The following is a 19,182-nucleotide window of genomic DNA, read 5'->3' on the forward strand; positions in this document are numbered from 1 at the left end:
ACAAAACAAAACAAAACAAACAAACAAACAAACAAACAAACAAACAAACAAAAAAAAAAAAAAACACCACCCTAAATATCATAAAGCTCAAATTACTCTCAGTATTACTTCTAGTCTTCAGGACTAAAATCTACATAAAACCTCTCCAAATCTCAAGAGGAAAACCAGCTTTACTCATTTATGAAAAATCACGATTCAGAGGACCTCCCCTCTTTTTCTACCAGCAATGAGGCAGAATTGCACTCTAGAAATGTTCAGTAGAGTGGATTTTCAGGGGATCTCACATTTATTACACAAGCTTAAAGCAGAGCATCGTACCTAAAAAAATGAGATTCAAGTGATTCTGCCTGTATGCTGCTGATTCAGAATAATGTACAGTCAATTTACTTTCCAACTGTTCTAAAGTTTTTTGTCTGAAGAAGAAATCAGAGGGGAAAAAGGACTCAAAAAAGACATGAGTGCAGGCACCACAGGACTCCCTGGTTTCACACCATCCAGCAAAGAGCTGTGAAGAATGTGACAGTCAGTCCTCTCATCTGTGATTCCTTGATGTCTCCTCCCAAAGTACTTACTTCAGTTTCAAGTAACAAGATGAAGATGATACCTTTTCCCCAGTCCTTGAGTCTAACACTAAAGTCCTTCAGTAGACTAATACAAATGAAAATAAAATCAGTCCCTTTGTAAAGACCTAAGACCTCAAATATATAATAAAAAATAAACATTGTATCAGTATCTACTAGCATTGATTTAAGCTTATTCGAACTGAGCAAAGTCAAATATTAAGTTTTTACTCCTTTGCTTTAAATGCTTCTACATAAGAGCAAAGACATTTTATTTATATAGTTATCCCTGGAGAGAGAGTTCAAGTTGTTTTTTTAAAGATGGTGAAACTCTGAGCTTCAGATGCCTACATAAGATGCACTAAAAACCCTTAAAGAAGCATTGTGTTCAAACATCAGCGTGATAATACTCATACTGTCAATAAGGGAAACAGAATCTGCAAGGCATGAGAAACTTTGAAGATCACCAGTTTAAAAATCTCAGTTTGATTATTCTGCAATGATTAGAACTTTGCTTCCCCACAGCATAAATTGTCTCAGTGTACAAAAAAGAAAAAAAAGCAAGTAAAACAGTAAAAAAGGCCCTTACAGCTTGATATTGATTTTCTTAGAGTTGTTCCAAAGGACAATGTTTCTTCTTGAAGACAAAATATAGACCGTCTTCTTTTCTAGTGACAGCCACACTAACTCAGCTGTCTTCTATTGAAAAACATGTCAGACTTGTGCTTGCTAGAACAAGGGTTTTCCCCCAGAAATGACCTCAGAAATGTATTTGTAATATTTTCAGTGATTTTTTTTCATCCCTTCTAGAAAAAATGGTTAGCCATATTTCTTTTTTGCCTTTTGTTAGATCTTCCTTCCCCTTGGTCCGTTGTCAGCTACAAACAATTGAAAAGCATCACTTGTAACTGTGAAACACCAAAGTGGGATCTTCTTCATTTTTCCCATTATAAGATACAGTATATTAACACTGAATATTGCTTACAACTCCACTGCACTCCAAAAATGCCTAAAGTTCTTCCTTTTTGTTAAAGTAAACTGCACCTCTACATTAACAGATGTTTCTCGTAATAAAAAAAACTAAACAAAACAACCACCAGCTACCACAGTTACTGATTCAAGCATTTCTAGTACATTCATTGCATCCTCTTTTTCCATATATAATTTATATTTGGTGTGTATTGCAAGAAAACAAGACATTGCAGGGCTAGTCTCAAATAGCAAAGGCCTTTAAAAGTAATGTTTAACTTGTGTGACTTGTTCAATCAACTCCAATTAAATCACCTGGTAAGAATGGATTACTCCCAGGAGGGAATGCTGCACATATTAAGTCATTAGACTTTTTAGGGAAACTGACACATTCCTGTATTTAGAAAATTTATAGAACAGTGTAGTTGGTAAAAACTGATTATAGCTGTACATCATTGATAAAAACATTAATGGATTAATAGCATCTATTTCATATAAACACAATTTTCAATGGATGAGCAAAAAAAAATTCAATTCTGGAGACATGTAGCTGTGTATATGCACCAAATAAGCTACCACCAGCCTTAAGTAAAAAGTAATTTAATCCACGTATTTCTGTTCTAGGCATCAATTCCTTAAGTGTTTATTAGAATCATTCCAAATATTTTTCTCTCTCATAGTTAGAACACACTAAATCGTTAAATTCAAAAGAAAAAACATTACCAAATATGTTTTCAGACACCCTTTGCATCCAGAAATTCCAGCCAAGATGACTTTAGACTTGTTCTTATTGTACCACCCGGAGACATGAAAGACCTGTTAAGTCATCTTAATAGAGAACTTGTCCCTGGGGTGTCTTCTGCAAGTGATACATTTCATTGACTCTGATAGTAAAAGGGTCATAAGCAGAAGCAACAAATATGCAATGTAGCACTGAATGTACATTCTGGATTTATAAGAGAAAATTGAAAGCATTGCAGCACCAAAACCTAATACACCATTAAATACAGCATAAAACACAATAAATACCTCTATACCTTACCTTTATTATATATTTTACGAATATTTTAAGCCTCAGTACATTAAGCTATTTTACACCCAGCATGGGGCTCTGCAGGTGATACATGAGAGCTCCATCTTATTTCTCCTCCTCAGAATGTTCTCAGTTATTTTTCATATGCAGTTTGTCACAACTTAATTTAAATAGCTGTTAAATAACTGTTAATCTGGTCCTAAACCCATTATATGCTTTTACATCACATTCAAGAAGTACAGTACTTGGAACATCTAAGTTGTTTTTATGCAGACATACCTAAAAATATACAGACGTTAAGACAGCAGCCAGTAAATATCATTGGAATGTATTGCAGCAAAGTGTATTAATGTTTGTAGAAAGCAGGAGATTCAGTGCTCAGTATGATGAGCAAAGACTGATGTTGAGAAATGTTTCTTTTTTGTAAGTTGATAGGATAAACACACCCCTGGAACATTCCGTCCATGGCAGGAGACTAAAAAAAAAAAAAAATAATAATGCCAAAGTAGTTGTTCAATGCTGACAGAGTGAATGGGACTGTGCCCAAAAAAACCTCACATGCATTAGAAAAATTCCATCAAAAAACAAGCTTAGTATTTCATCTTCTTTGTGAAGAATGCACCTCAATCTAAATAGAGATAAACTCTGTCCACTAAAGGCACTCTCACACGATGGACAAACATAGTCACCTTTAAATGCAACTCTGGAAACACAGTATGAAAGGCTACCAAGAAGTCAAAGTGCAAATCCTCCAAACATCTGTTGGTCTGAAAGCTCTTGAAAGTAAATGAAATAAGAAAAAGTAAATGAGTCACATGAACAAGAATTTTTAATGTATATTCAAACACTGACTTTTCCCATAGTCAATAGCTGACAAAAGGCTCAGGATTCACAAATTTAATCTCTAACAACAATGAAACAACAAAACCAAGCAAAAGCAGATCATACAAACTAGGAAAAAAGGAAAAAAAACCACAACTCAAACTGCCTCTGGACTGTTGCATCTTTGGAAGCTTTTTTATACTTGTCTTCTCAGAGATATTAGATTGTGTCATGACCAAGTGGTGCAGCTTTATTGAGTTTAAAATAGCAGACAAAGATTAATGCAATACAGCAGCCTTTATGAACTTACCAGCAGTGTAAGGCTGGAACTGGAAATTCAAGAGACAAACATAACCACAAGGATGCCCATGCATCAACTGCTGCATCCAGGAGGTTTTCACATGAGCATTTTTTGCTTGGTTTGGGGTTTTTTTATACTATATATACTTTTAACTGAACTGCAACATTTAGTATAGCTCAAAAAACTGGACTTACTCGATTCTGTTTACTTTATTTTTCTCTGCTCATTCTGAAGCACAATACTACCCATTTCTAAATCCATGACTTAAAAAGCTTTAGATCTTTGCCTGTGATTAAGCTTTTTGCTGATGGCATTTATACAGGATAGGTACAACAGACAAGGTTTGCAGCAAAAAAAAAAAAAGCAGAGGCTTTAAAAAAATTCAAAATCAGCAAACTTTCAAGACTTTGACTCACTGACACCTCACCTTTTGTCCTATAAGACAGAAAAAAGGTCACCAAAATAAGATGAATCATGCAAATTCCCCTCAAAGTAAGTGCCTACCTATGATGCATCAAAATAAATCTTCCCTGTAACTATGTGGAAAATACCATCCTGATGAATTCTGTTAGCTATTGCTACATTATATGCTTCAAAAGCATTCATAAACTATTCAAAAAACCCTCATGTGGGAAAATGTAGCTGTTTTTCAGAGCATTAATACTAGGTTCCTATATATCTAAGTCAATTCATTTGATTCTTTACCAGCTATATAGATAATCACAAAAATAAACTATTTTGTGAACATTCTGCAGTTCCTCTGAGAGCAGCTGTTACTGTAAACATGTTTCGCTGGAGGCAAACTCTGTTCTTTCTCTTTCCATGTAATTCCTGCCTTCCTCTAATTTTCAAGGTTGCTTTAGTGGGAATAAAACAATAGGCAGCCAAGCCAGATAGCACCATAGTTTAAGTTTCACAAAAATGTTTCCTCACACAGTAATACATATTTTATACACACAAATCTTCCAGCTCCTGAGAATGCAAAGTTTGAGCCAATTCTTGGCTTTGTTGTGGGCTTTTTTTTTCAGGGAAAGCTTTTACAAACCATCACAAACTGCACCATTACAGTACTGAAGCTATTCAATACTAACATGCAGTTTTCTGCATGAGAACTTTGAATTACTGTATGAATTCTGCTTCAGTTACAGTTTAGTTCATGTAAATATTTTATTATCAAAACAAAGAGGTTGTAGTTGATTTTTCTAAATTCCCATAGAAAATCCAGCAAAAAATATAAGTTCCCCTTATACTGAAGGGGAATTGGTGCAAGAAGAAATTTAATATGGCAGAGATCTTACATACACACACTGATTATTTTAGCATTTCCCGAGATTGGATGGGGCAGTTGATGCCATAGTTTAGTTGAGGTGTTAGGGTGTGGGTTGGACTCCATGATCTTAAAGGTCTCTTCCAATCTCCTGATTCTGTGATTTGAAATCATCTCACACAGCAGCACAAGAAGAGATGAAGGAGAAGGTATTTATGCACCACAAACCTGGATTGACCACAAACATGCTTGACCAGCCCAAAGGCAAAAGACCTCAGGAAGGACAAAGCCCCACATCTTGTAGCAGCCTCAGCTGGGAGGTGAGGGAGCAGGAGCTGCACCAAGGGGTCACACAGGTTGTAAACTGGCTGCCCAAAGAGATTAAATCAGTGCCTTGGCTGGTGGCACATCATAAGCCAAGCAGTTATTAATGTCTGAAATTAAACCAGAGGAAGAAACAGAATACATCTACAGCAAATCAGTACAGTACCAAGCTTGCAAAGGGGAGGATTGATATAATATAGAGCTCAAAGGAACCTTGATAAACAAGGGGGCTGGGCCAGCGGAAGGGTACCAATAAGAAGTAGAAAACTGCACACCTGGAGCAGAAAGACCCCACATCTGTATTGACAGATTGGGAACAGACTGCAGCCCTGCTGGAAAGGTCCTGGAAGAGTCAGCTTGGGAAAAAACCTATCACAAAGCCAAACTTATCTCAGCTGCAGAGTGAAAAACAGAGCTCAAAAGCAAAGTTGCAGCTTGGGAGGTTCACACTGGTCTCAGACCAGGGCACGGGCAGTGCAGCAGTGGAATAAGTTGTCCAAAGAGATGATAGAAGCTGTACCCTGGAGATCTCCGAAATGAGGCAGACAAAGCCAGAGATGGCACAACCTTGTGTTGTCAAAAGCTCTGCTCTGATGGGGAAGCTGGACAAGATATCCTGCAGAAGTCCCTTAAACCCCACAGGTTTGTGAGTCTAACTTGCAATAACCCTTTACAAAAATTCTTCCATATCTTAAGACATTTTCCCTCAGCAAGGTTCTCTGTATTAGCCAAGAGAAGTCTATTTTCACATCTTATCTAGAGAAAGAGATTTTCTCATGCAAGTACAATCAACCTCTGCCAAAACTAGACTTGTTAAACTATTTCAAGGTTAACTATTACAAGCCTCCAGGTTTCAGCTGTTAAGTAACTGCTCTAACTAAACCAAACCAATATTGCTGATGGGTGAAAGGAATGTCTGTGACAGTTACCCTGCCCAAGCAAAAAAAAACGAGCTGCAAATTTTCCTCATCCTCCCCTAAAGCTTCTGTCTGTGAGAAATGTTCAGCATTAACTGAAAGGCTGACCTTAGACTAATTGATTTATTGGCTCATGGCACAGCAAAATCTCTCACAGTCTCCTGAGGACAAACCTTGGCTGCAGGGTTGGGTTGATTTTTTTATTTCAGCTGAACATTAGTATGTATCTGTCTGGTAGGAAAGACAAAATTAAGTCTTGGTCACCGTAGACATCATCAACATCACATTTGTGACACTGGAGCCAATTTTAGGCTCAAGCTTTTTCAGGTGCTCACATTCAAGCAAGGTCTAAACATTGCTTTTCCAAGGTTTATAATTCTATGCAACTAAAAATCTAGTCCCAGCTGGAACAGACACTTCCATTATTTCACTGGGTTTTTCTGATCTGAAAATACATTCCCCTCTCATAGCCTCCACCATGCTGCCATAAAGTTGGCTTGGCTTTTGAATATTTCACCCCTTTTTGCCCCAACTTCTCCACTACACTGAATACAAATTATCAGTCTGCACACTGAAGACTTCTGTAAAACTTCCCAATGACAACTACTGCCTCTCACTCGATAGAAACAAATTAACTTATGTTTCCCCAAACCTATGAAGCCAGACTCCACCAAAACAGCTGTGGCATTTTCAAGCAAGCACCCTTGAGCCTTCTACTGTGAGATGTCTCCCTCACACTTGAGACAAGTTCCCATACAAACATTGGCAAATTCATTTAGTTACAGTAGCTCATAACTTCGTATCAATTCAAACAAACTCTAGAGCACCTCAAATGCCTAAGTAGGCACTCTCAGAAATCAACTATTAAAGCAGATGCTCCACAAGAAAAAAAGGTAGAGAAAGATTTAGCACCATCCAGATTTTTTATACAGCATCCTAAAATGCTGTACTTCATCTGAAGGATTAAAACCCACACCCCTCACCTACCAAAAGTGTTTAGGGCAAAGCAAGTCCAGAACAGGCTGTCTTCTACCCATCTGGTTACACCTGAGGCACAGCACAAGGGAGAATTCAAAGCTGAAAGGGGTGGGACGAAGTACAAGAGACCATTCTGTAAGGAAAAAGGACACCCAGCTGAGGCAGACACCTCAGGTCTGGTTATCTGCTTTTGAATTAATTTCAAACGTTTAGTAGAAAGCACTCAAGATATTTAAAAAAAAAAAAAAAAAAAGCGCGCAAATGTGTCAGTTTAACTTCCAAAGCAGGTTATTCAAGATGATTATACAGCTGAAGGTAAGGAGGCAGTGTTCATTTCCCAGCTTCACAGCACACAAACAATAACTGAAAAGCCAGCATTCCTACTGCCTTATTCTCAGGCTACAGAAATATTTCTCATAAAAGTATCCCACTAAGCCAGTAAACAAATACATGTTGCCACCTGCTAGAAAGGAGAAACAACTGTTCACAGCACACTGTTGAGAGAGCACTGCAAATCTGCTTGTTCCATGTGTAGAAGCTGTAAACTACTTGTCTAACTTGGCAAAAAGAATATTAGGGAAACTTTACAAGTCTCTGCACTTGTATACGATGAGGCATTAATTTATATCATTCCTGATTAGATCCATGCAAATACTTTTGATCTATAAATAAGACTCCCTGTCGAACTACATGAAGCTAATTCAAAACAAGACATTCTTTTGCTGGAATGTGAGCAGCTGTGCAAAAAAATAATGGGGATTGCCAGTCAAGGACTTCTATTTCAAAGTATTCTCCATGTAAACATGTTTTTTGTTGTTCTATTCTACAACTGGTTATTGTATTTTCAGTATGATATTATAACTCCTCAATGTCATTAAAGAGTTGAAGGCAGAGAACTTTTCTTCTCTTTGCGGGGGAGCCCACCAGTGCTCCAGCCTCTCACAAATTACCTGTGTTCTCACAGCCAGAGCACAAAGCAATATAGTTTAAACTTACAGAATACAATTACAGAATAATCATCATATGACTGTAAAGAGCTTGAAAAAACAAACCCTTAAATGTGCCCAATAGTGACCCTTGAAGCAGTTCTTCGTATTTTTTCTTGCATCAGGTCTTTGGATGTACTTTATACCTAGTTTATAATCTCACTTTAACTTTCATTCCATTCCTAAACTCAGCCATCTGTTATGCCTGAATTGCTGTATCAGTCTATCTGTTATGTTTTCCAGCAACATAAATTTCTTACTTTGTCAAGTCTCAAACATTATTGGAGAAATTACAATTTCTCCAGTGAATACAGTAAAAATTAAATTTCAACTCTCTGCACGATCAAACACCCTCCCACTGTCCAGATATGTGGGCTCTGAAAACACAGATTTGTCTTCAGAAGACTTTAGAAAAAACAGCATTGAGAATGAGCATTTGCTTTCCCTGGCTGTAATCCTCTCTTTATTACAATGTCCCTTGGTAGTCTCCAGTTACAGCAGTTACACACCATAAAAAGTCAAGAGCTGAAATTAATTTTTCTTTAAACTTATTGTTTGCAACAGGAAATGTGTTTAGTTAATTCTAAGTAGGAGGTTACGATTTTTATTGATAGACTTGCAGTTGGTCAAAAATACTCTACGCAGATCAGCCCCCAGAAAAGCAGTTTAGGGTCACTTTTCATAGCAGCAGCTGGATTGGTTCCTGAAAACTACTTGTCTCAAGAACATTCAGAGGCTGGCAAAACATCTGGGCAGCAGCAATAGCTCTGATTGTCCCTGACTTTCAAATTACTGGAAACCCAAGGCCTGACACTTTCACATCAGCCAGGTCAAGGGATGAACATCTCAGCCTTGAGCTTTGCTCACCCCTAACAGAAAACAGGCAGAAGTGCCAGGTTTAGGAGCATGAGAATCAAAATTACAGTGAGGGAACAGGAAACAGGGGCTAAAAGAATGAGAGCAAGCACAAAACTTGATTGTAGTTTTGCTCTCTCTCCTACTTAGTGTCACAGTTTTGTCATCAGCTACAAAATCCTGTAAAAACTTCTTAAATTGGTTTTTGGTAAGCAACCAAAATAATGAAACTCCCTGATAATGAAATTTCTAGTTAAAAATCACTTTACTACTGATTATAGAAAAAATATTTAGTTATACTAATTTTAGTTTTATATTGGTTAGTTTTTGGAAAACTCTCATATTTAGCAGCTATACATTAGGGAAATAAGGGAATAAGGTGTTTAAAGACTCAATAAACACTTAATATTCAACCAAAGAACCAGCTGTATTTTCTGTAATGTGTATTAAAATCAGTGCTCAACTTACTGACTAGTAAAAAGCATGGTTAGTACATGCATCCCAAATTCTCTTTTCAAGGCTTGTTTTTAGTGCCTTATCAATTACATTTTAGTGCACAGGAAATTTATTTGACACAATTAAATCAGATTAAATTAACATGATTAAAGGTGCAAAATCAGGCATGTCAAAGTTAGGAAACACTAAAATTAGAAAGTAACATGCTCTGCATTTTTCTAAATGGGAAGAAACCTTATGAGAGAAATCCCACCTTATTCCTCAAGAATTTGTTTATTGTACACTATTCAAATCCTGCTCCCAAAAAAAGAATCCTAATGTGCTTTTCTCTGGCACTTTCAACTGTAACACCTGAATACTCATAGATTCATTTATTTTCTCAGAATATGTGTCGTGAAGAAAGCATCTTTTTGCAATCTGCAAAATAATGAAACTCAGGATACAAGAGGGTTAAGTTCAGAGGCACTAAATGATTCAAACAGCCAATACAGGATTGTTAGACCTCACTTGTCAAAGGGCACGATTCACACAGTCAAATATTCAAAGTACATCACATCATTCTGAAGGTAAGTTCAGTCACAGCTGCTAAAAGAAGGTAATAGTCAAATGCCTCCCTTCAGTTCTCCCAGACAAGAGATTTCACTCTTCACTTGTACAGCTTGGTGTTTGACTATCCAAGCAAGTCAATATATCCCAAAGAAAAAAAAATAATACTAAGATAACCGCAAAATTACTGACTTATGCTGACTTAGTGAGCTAAACTAGTTTGGCAAGCGGGAGATTTGATGTAAAGGAAGAAAAGTGACAGCTTCAGGAGAGGGAGCGGGATTTCCCCTCTTGGAGGCAATTGTTTTCTGGATCAGGTTACACCAGGTCCTGCCCAGCTGAATGACCGGCTCAAGAACAGGCTGCCAAAACCGGCAACTCCCCCAGGAAAAGAAAAAAAAACCAACAAAACAGCCATCACAAACCTTTCTAGCAGTGCAAAAACAGAAGAAACATCTGTCTCGTTTCCCCAGAAAACAGCTTTTCTGATTTTAACTGATACTTAGGATATACTTACTTACTATGAGTCAGTATAATTCCTTACTGTAACCATACTTAGGATACACTGCTGCACCCTAGGGAACAGATCTACCCAGGGAAAGAACCCACTTTCCTGAAAGCCATGCACATTCCTGGTCCTGCAACACAAGGGAAAAGCACTCGGAAGCAGTGACTACTCTCACCACAGTTTTGCACTGACCCATCTACAAACCAGAGTGCTGGGCACAAACAGGCTGCACAGAGATTGACACAAACAAGAAATGACACCTCCAGCACACTGCATCAAGCAGAAACCCTGTTGACAACAGAATAGATAGATAAATAATAAAAGATTTCATCACAGTGAACAGCATATGCATTTACCACATTCTGAGGGCTTCACTCTGGAAACCTCCTAACTTATTTTAGTATGCACTGTGCATTCACTGAGCCCTCCAGCACCTGTTTTTAAATGGAAGAATAAAAATTCTGCTACACGGAACATTACTGAGAATGAAAAGTTTCATATTTGCCATAGCAGCTCTGCCACATGGGCAGTGACAATGATGGACAGAGAGTACAAAACAAACAGATATAAATTGTCTCTGGGCAACAAGTCCAGGCCTTAGGGCTTCACTCCATAAATACTCCCAGCTATGCTGATGCAACTGTTCACAGGAATGCACAGTGCAACACAATGCTGAAATGTTTGCTTTTTTTTAATCAAAGAGAAAACAAACCATGAAACGAAAGACCACAAAAATCCCAATCACCTTTTAAGCACAGTTTTCGTCATTAGTAAAGTTTATACAGCCAAAGGGAATTAGACTTCAATAGAGGATGAGGGAGGAGGGAACATCAAACTGTATTTTCTCATGTGACACATCAGAACAGTGTTTCATTTGTCCTGCCACCATGTGTTTCATTTCCCCTGGTCTCCATTCAGCATGTGATCTTCTCATTGGGAATGGGAAGGGTTAAAGACCTGAATAATTCAATAGTCCAATTATTTTCATTTTCAACTCCTCTGTTCTTATTTTGACAGCAATGTCACTTTAATGGACTACAGGTTCATAGCCAGAACCTCTTTAACTGACTTTTTGAGGTTTCTATTTGAATGCAGGAATTATTTTCAGGTTTTGATGAAAACACTTGGGGCAAATTCCAATAAACTAATAACCAGATAAAATTCCAAGTGCAATCTTCCCAAATTTCCAACAAGCATTGGAAAGCATGAATAACTATCCCTCCTTTTTCAAATGTTCCTCAGTTGGAGATACACTTCACTCTTCTTACCCTTTTCTGAGATGGAGAAAAACCTTCTCTATGGAATTCTTAAAAATATTGTAGAGATTTTTAATGCCACATGCAATTTCATTTTAATGCCAATTTTTAAGTTGCCTTTACTTTTCATCTTTCCTTTATTTTTGTATTTGCAACATCCCACACTAGCATAAAATTAACACTTGGCTAATACATTTGATGGATTTGTTAGTCACAAACTGCATGTTCCAACAATATTAAAATGACATTAATGAGAAAATTGCAAAGCTTTTTAAATCAAATTGAGCCTTTTTCATTTACTTTCTTTTTAATAGCAAAATCCCTGACTGAGCTCTATTACAAACAAAAGATGTTTGTTTGAAATACTGGAAAGAATTCTATTCTGCTGTTTCCATCTCTTTGTTCCACCTTTGGTATTGCAAATCAGATCAGCTCCTCTGCTCATGCCTGGCAATCAATAAACACTATTCAAGTCTGTATAATTTTTGGCAGTTTGTTGTCGCTTTACTGGCTGTAATTAAAATAACAAGCAATCAAATAGTAACTTAAGTATTGCAAATAAAATAAATTGTGAAACACACAACTTGTTAGCCAGCTTTTACAGAACTAAACATCCAAGTGCTTTTCATCTACTCTAGGTATTTCCAAAAAGCAGCAAGTGTACTGCACAAGGTGGTTTATTTAACTTCTCCATCCTGGTTGTGCTGAGCTGATTCTAATCAGCTCTCCCACAAGTCCCCAGTGAAAGAGCAAAAGATCAGAGATTCTACAATTCTATTCCTTATTTTCAAATACCTGAAGTTTATTTTCTTAATTCCTTTTTAGCAAAATATGTGTAATCCTCATATAGAAGTGCCACCATTATAAATATTTCAAAATGAGAGAAAAGGTCAAGACACATTAAAGCACTTTGTTAGCTTCCTCTTTTTCCATCATTTTCAAAAACAACTAATTCTTAAGGGTTCCTAGTATCAAATACTTACACACTACAAATACTTAAAACTACAAAAAAAAAATCTAGTATACTATTTAAAATACTTCTAATTTACTCAAAACCCCAACAAAAATATATTTATTAAAATGTATTTTGAAACTTGAATTTAAAGTAATTGGAAATTAGAAAAATTTAACTGCAGAAAGGAAAACTTCATAAAGTTTTCAGAGAATCAGCAAACTTGGCCTTGCAATTTTCCTGTATCAATGTACACACTGAAAACGAAAAACAAGGAATGTAAATTTATGAGTAATGCTAGTAACACAATGAGATACTCATTATTTTAAATTACAATATGCAAGCACATTTACAAAACAGTCTGCAAATTCCTGTCCAACTTCTCTAGAATAAAAGCAAAACTATATGAGCTATAATTTAGATTTAGGTACTGCATAGATATTCTTTGTAAATTTTTACTATACTAGAGAGGTTCAGCTGCAGCATAAAAAGTAACAGAAAAAGCAAAGTGAACAGCAGAGTAATATGAGCTACCTATGGTGGTTAAAGTTAATATCAATTTTTTTTACAAGGGATATTTTCAGAAGTCATTCTGATAGCCAACATGAGTCTTTTTGTGAGTCAAAATACTTCAAAAGTAGCATGAGAGTTTCTGCATAGATTGATAGATAGACAGATGGATAGATAGATATAGTGTTATTTACGTGTCTTATTTTATCATTATTTTAATAAATATCACAAATTTACTACCACAGCACAGAGCCATTTTCTGGAACAGGCCTGAAAGAAATGTAAAACCTGGTACAGAGGGCTCAATGAGAACTCTGTTTTCAAGCAATAGGACCTCTCAAGGCAATCCAGAGAACAGTAAAACATACTCACCCTCAACAGAATACAGGATTAAGAGCCCAGATTCATTTCTGAACTTGACTAGACTTTTCCAGCAAGAAAATCCCACATGATTCTAGGGGAAGATACCAGATATTCTACTGATTTATTTTTTATAGTTTCTTTGCTAAGTGGTTCCACCTGTTTCAATATCCAGAAGCATAGTCTCTCCTCCAGACATTTGAAAGTAAGAAGGGGGAAAAAGAGAGAAGCTTTTCTAGCCTCTTTAGGGGGCATAAATCAGGTTTAATTTAGGAACAACCAAACAAACTGCAGTCCTTGCTAGACTAACATGGCACATTCCAACAGCCTTGCTCTTGATTTCAGAACCACATGAAGCACTGCCATGTTTCCATGGGCTGGTGCAGCAGCACAAAGCAGACAGCTCTTAAATCATCCAAAAGGAAGTTTCAAGAAGTTTCAAGAACTTGATGCTGAGAAAGAGGCAGACAAAAAGAACCAGGTTTGAAAGTATCAAAAAAAAAAAAAAATCCAGTCTTATGGTAAAGCTCAAGAATGTATCTGTCAATCAGCCATTGAAAACAGTCTGGGAAATAGTCTTCCTAAACCATTGGATTAATGAACAGTTCAAATTGCACAGTCTAACAACATTTAAGTATTTCCACATCAGAAGGTTGATTTTTTTTCCCCTAAAATAGCAAGGGAATGCAGATCCATGCAGACACTACTAAAACAAATCAGCTGTAAAAGAAAAAAAAATAAGGTCCTTTGAGTACAAATTTGCAGCAGATAAAACGTTAAATAAAAAAATACAGTCATTAGTGGGTGTGTGCTCTAATTAAAAATTCATTTGACCAATTTCATCACAGCATTTCTCTAGGTGGAACTCTCAAGATCCAGATTAATTAAATCTCACTAAACACTCTGGCCAGGAAAATAAAAGAAAAGATACTGTTTCTCCAGCATAACTTTGAATTGTCTGAGCAGACATATGAGATAACAAAAAAATTCCATCAGCCCTAAAATTGTAGACAGAATTGCCCTTAAGGACAAACACATAAATCTAATCATCAAATTTCTGGGCACAGGTTTCAGGTGGAACAGTAAATACACCATTCTCCTCAAGAGGCTCATTAGGTTCACTCATTTGATGTGACTAAGCCTATGCTGGGAGGACATTAAGGTTTTCTCATTAAATCTCTCATCTTTGGAGGGATGGGAGGGGAGAAGGGGGGTCTCCAGAAGTGCACTCCATGAAGGGGTGCAAACAATGAGAGTGGAACCTGACCCATGCAGTCCAATTTCCACCCACCTCTCCTGGAAATTCAGCATCTAAATCAGTGCCTGGGCGGAAGGAGAAGGTCTGCAAATGCTGAGCTTTCACTGCCCAAGCAGCAATTGCACAATAACACCACAGTAGGCCAAACAGCTCTGGAAATCAAGAAGAAAATTCTTTAAAAACTCCACTTTCTGAGAAAACAATTCATGTGGAAGTATGGACCATAATGAACTCCCAAATGCTTCAGCAATATAGTCATGAATAAACCCATGAGGGCTGAATAAGCATTTACACAAACACGCTCAGAGAGCTCATGAAATACCAGGCCACACCAGATTAAAAAAAAAATAAAATAAAACCACAGGATGAAAACGTTCCAGAGCTGCATCTCATATATTTAAAACCAAACTGTAAAATAGGGAGAGATTTTTTGAAAAGGGATGAAAACAGATCGCACCAACTCATTGATGGTCCCAAACAACTGCCTACGTGTGTCCTTGCACACACTAGGAAGAATCAAAGAACACTCTAATTAAATGGACAGATTGAATCTTTAACTGATAGCTCATAGCACTCATAGCTCACACTGGAAATTGGTTAAATATGGCAGTCATTGCCAACAGTTGACTGCCCCAGAATGCATATGCCAAAAGAACAAATAAAACATACTGACAGAGTTATAGCCCTTCATTAAAAAGCACAATTTAAAAAAAAAAAAAAGTGAGAGGTACTGAAACTTCTCATAGTTGTGCTGTTCTATTCTTAGGTTCAGAGAAAAAGTAACTGGAGGGGAGAGCTCACGAGGTCACCTGGCCTGCTCCTTTCCCAAGCCCAGATCATCTTCCCTCAATCCACACAGAGTTGTCTAAACAGGAGATTAAAGTCTCAGGTAACAGAGACTGTGTAGGATTTCCAGACAGAGGACTGCAGAGTTTCTGTACCATTATGCTTTAAAAAAATAAAAATCTGCTGGTTGGATAGTAATAAAGTTCAACCTGCCTGACTCTCTCTTGCTTTGATCCAGCTTCAGTATTTCTTCTACTCTCTCACCATGTCTCTACAAATACTTCTTGCACACCTAAAAGCTGTTACATCGACCTTTAGTAACCTTCCCTTCAGATTAAACTTTAATTAGTTCTTTTATTCCTCATTCCAAGTTGGGTTTTCCAAGACTTAAGTCTTCTTGATAATTTATACAATCTAAAAATGAACAAAATTTACTAGAATTTTGTATCTTGCAATGAAATCTGGCATAAAATGAAGTACTGTAAACAAACAAACAAAAAAAAAAAAATCTTGAAAGAATCCTAGAACAGCCTCACATCAAACAAACATTTCCAAAAGCTGAATGTGAGAAATTAAAGGGTTTCTTTGGTCTCAATATTTTAGCCAAGCTCACTATCACTACAGGTGAAGTAATACATCACAATTTTATCAGTAACTTTCACTGATAAAATCATGAGCAAACTGACAAACCAGATGCTTTTTCTCATACAAGTATCACACTGCATATATCTTCTTATTGGATTGTTTGCCTTCCCTGTTCCTACAGCACTCATATTGATGGAAAACAAATCCCTATGAACAGTTTTGTCATCACCTCTACTTCTCCAGGAGCACAATACACAACTGGTGTGCAGCTCACACATCACCCTCACTGCCTGTATCAGTTTATGGCACTTCACAGAAAGGCATTTCTATAATTACAGATTCATTTCTGTCTCAATATTAAACATGCTATATCACAAAAACATCTGACCCAAATAAAAGCTGAAAGCAGCTGTTGTTTTTCCAAGATAATTCTTCCAGCAATCCATCACAGAGAAATAGAAAAAGTCACAAAGCTTCTTTAGAGCAAAAGTGAAATTTAATTTTTTTTAGATTATTTCCAAACTTTAGGTCTTCAACACTGAAAATCCAATCTCTAAATAACATTATTGCCTGTTCTAGCTCAGAAAAGGACTTTATGTCAGACAGACTTTTATTAAAAACAACTTGTCTTCACACCTTTGTTGATTTCTCACCAATATTCAGCCTTATGTTTTCAGATACTAACAGACAATTTCAGAACTCAATGTACACAAAGAACCAGACATAAGGAACAAAAAAATCTAGTACACAAACCAAAAAGGAATACAAAGGAATCCTAAAGGCATTATCTTCATTTAGTCCTGGTAACCATTTGGCCATACCACGACTTACACCAGGTTTCTGTATCACCAGGATTATCCCCAGTGATTCCAATGGGAATGGAAGGCAGAAACAACGTTCAGCTTTAAGAGGAACGAGACATCACGGTACCAGTGATTTGTTTTAATACCCAACAGATGTTAACAAGGTTTTATATTGCTCGGCAGGGTTTTGCTGTGCTGTAAACCTGACTAAGACACAAGACAGAGGTGGTGGTTATTGCCTTACCTTTCAGGTCTACGTCATCTTTGTGGCTCATCGACCATAATCCAAATCCATTAAAGCCACATTAAACTATCAGAAAGCTACAAACACCAGACAAATGTGACTATCACCTTAACCTATGACTTGATCAGCATCAGGTACAACAATAGTTTTATACGACAAATTGAATCTAGAGCAATAAAAGTTTCTCTGTCATCTTTAAATCACACATTTTCTTTCGGCTGTCTTGAAGTATGGAGATCTATAACTCATAAAAGCAGCAACCACTTCACCCAGGAGACACAAGCCCTGAGAAATCAGAGTCTTGTTTTAACACAAATTTCTGCAACACCTGAGGGTTCATCTGATTTTTTTTTTTTCAGTGATCAAAGAAGAATCTAAGTATTTCCAGTATCAATTCCTCATCAAAAACGTGAGGAATTCCTCACTGTACTTCCCTCATAAAAGTGTACTCTGCCTAAAGTGCAGGCTCACAACCAACCATCATTCGAAAAATTATCTGGAATTAGAACTAAATGTAACAGCTGTTTAAATGTTATGAAATCAAGTGTCAGCCTTATCCCCCAAAACCAGGTAGAGGAGGGAACAAATTCTCTTGCTCCTGAGCTCATTCAAACACTCAAAGCAGAAAGTTGCTTAATAATTTCAATATCACAGCATAATTCTTAACCTGACTCAAGGATGCACAAGCCCACAATGAAGGTGCCACACTTTGAAACACAGAGAACTGAAAACTAACAGCACCCCTCTTTTGCTTTTTGTGCTTTCACATATGAAGTGTATTACAGAGTTAACAAAGATACTTATGTCCATTCTTCTTTCTATTATGTCGCCCCTCAAATCCTCCCCAATCCCAAATGAAGAATATTTTTTTTAAAAGTGAGACAATACCAATTTTTTTAAACACCTAATTATGACACTCCTGTTGTAACATCTTGTGTTACACGTCCACGTCTAAAATGGTTTATGACATTATTGATCTTATAATAAATGCATCTCCAAACAGCCTACATCAGAAAGTCTTTCTGTGTTTAGAAAAACAGCACCCTGTGACATAAAATACCTTGAGTTTGGAAAGCAAAAATAAGCAAATACAAATGATTAGTAGTTTATTTCAAATCTTGCAATAGCAAATCCCAAGTCAAAAAGACCAGTAAAATGGAATCACGCCTACTTTGACAAACAGCAGCCACAAAAATAAGATGGCAATTTCACACTCCCTCTTGCACTGTAATCTAAGTGACTCTATCATATCCTCCGAGGTGAGAGATTTACAAGGTATCAAAGAAGCATCATTAATAAGGGAAAAGTAATGCAAAGAATGAGTAGTGAAGGTTTCTCACCGGAGAGGATGTGGGTTGTATCAACTCTTGCCATTTGAATGCATGATTTTATTTCCAGGCTCAGTGAATTTTCTGCTCTGCTTGAATAGGTATTAGGTCTTGGCAAACAATCCATCCCCACACTACATGGAAAGGAGATGAAGACTGTAAATTTTACAGTTTAAGCATTAAGTGCAGTTGGTGTAAAGATCCCAGATATTTTCTCTAGAAAAGAGGAAAGATCATATATAGATCATCAGGTGACTACAGAACTTGCTGTAAGGACACTTTTTGCTCTGAAGGAGAAGAAAAACCTATTGCAGCTTCCACTTTGAGCAGGATACAGAGACATTGATGAGTCTGAGCCTTCTTTCTCATCAGTAGCACAAAAAGAATGTAGGTAGATATTTTTGAGACCACCATCTATTATCACCTCACCTGCAACCTATTAGTCCCTCAGAGCCCACAAAAGCCTTTCACTACGACCAGCTCAGCACATCAGTGCAATGTTACTGTTTGTTCAAGTGTCACCACCATTCATCAGCACCACAGGTCAGGCTTGCAGAGAACTTTCTGTTCACTCTCAT

At 36.9% G+C, this 19,182-nt stretch overlaps 1 protein-coding gene across 3 annotated transcripts in view; it reads right to left on the bottom strand.

Moving 5' to 3' along the window:
* The window catches only part of CTBP1 (C-terminal binding protein 1), a 236,465-nt gene that overhangs the window by 203,194 nt on the left and 14,089 nt on the right, over positions 1-19,182 (bottom strand). The window lies entirely within an intron of this gene.

The sequence above is a fragment of the Zosterops lateralis genome (genome assembly GCF_965231275.1).
Source record: "Zosterops lateralis genome assembly, chromosome: 5".
NCBI classification, from domain to species: Eukaryota; Metazoa; Chordata; class Aves; order Passeriformes; family Zosteropidae; genus Zosterops; species Zosterops lateralis.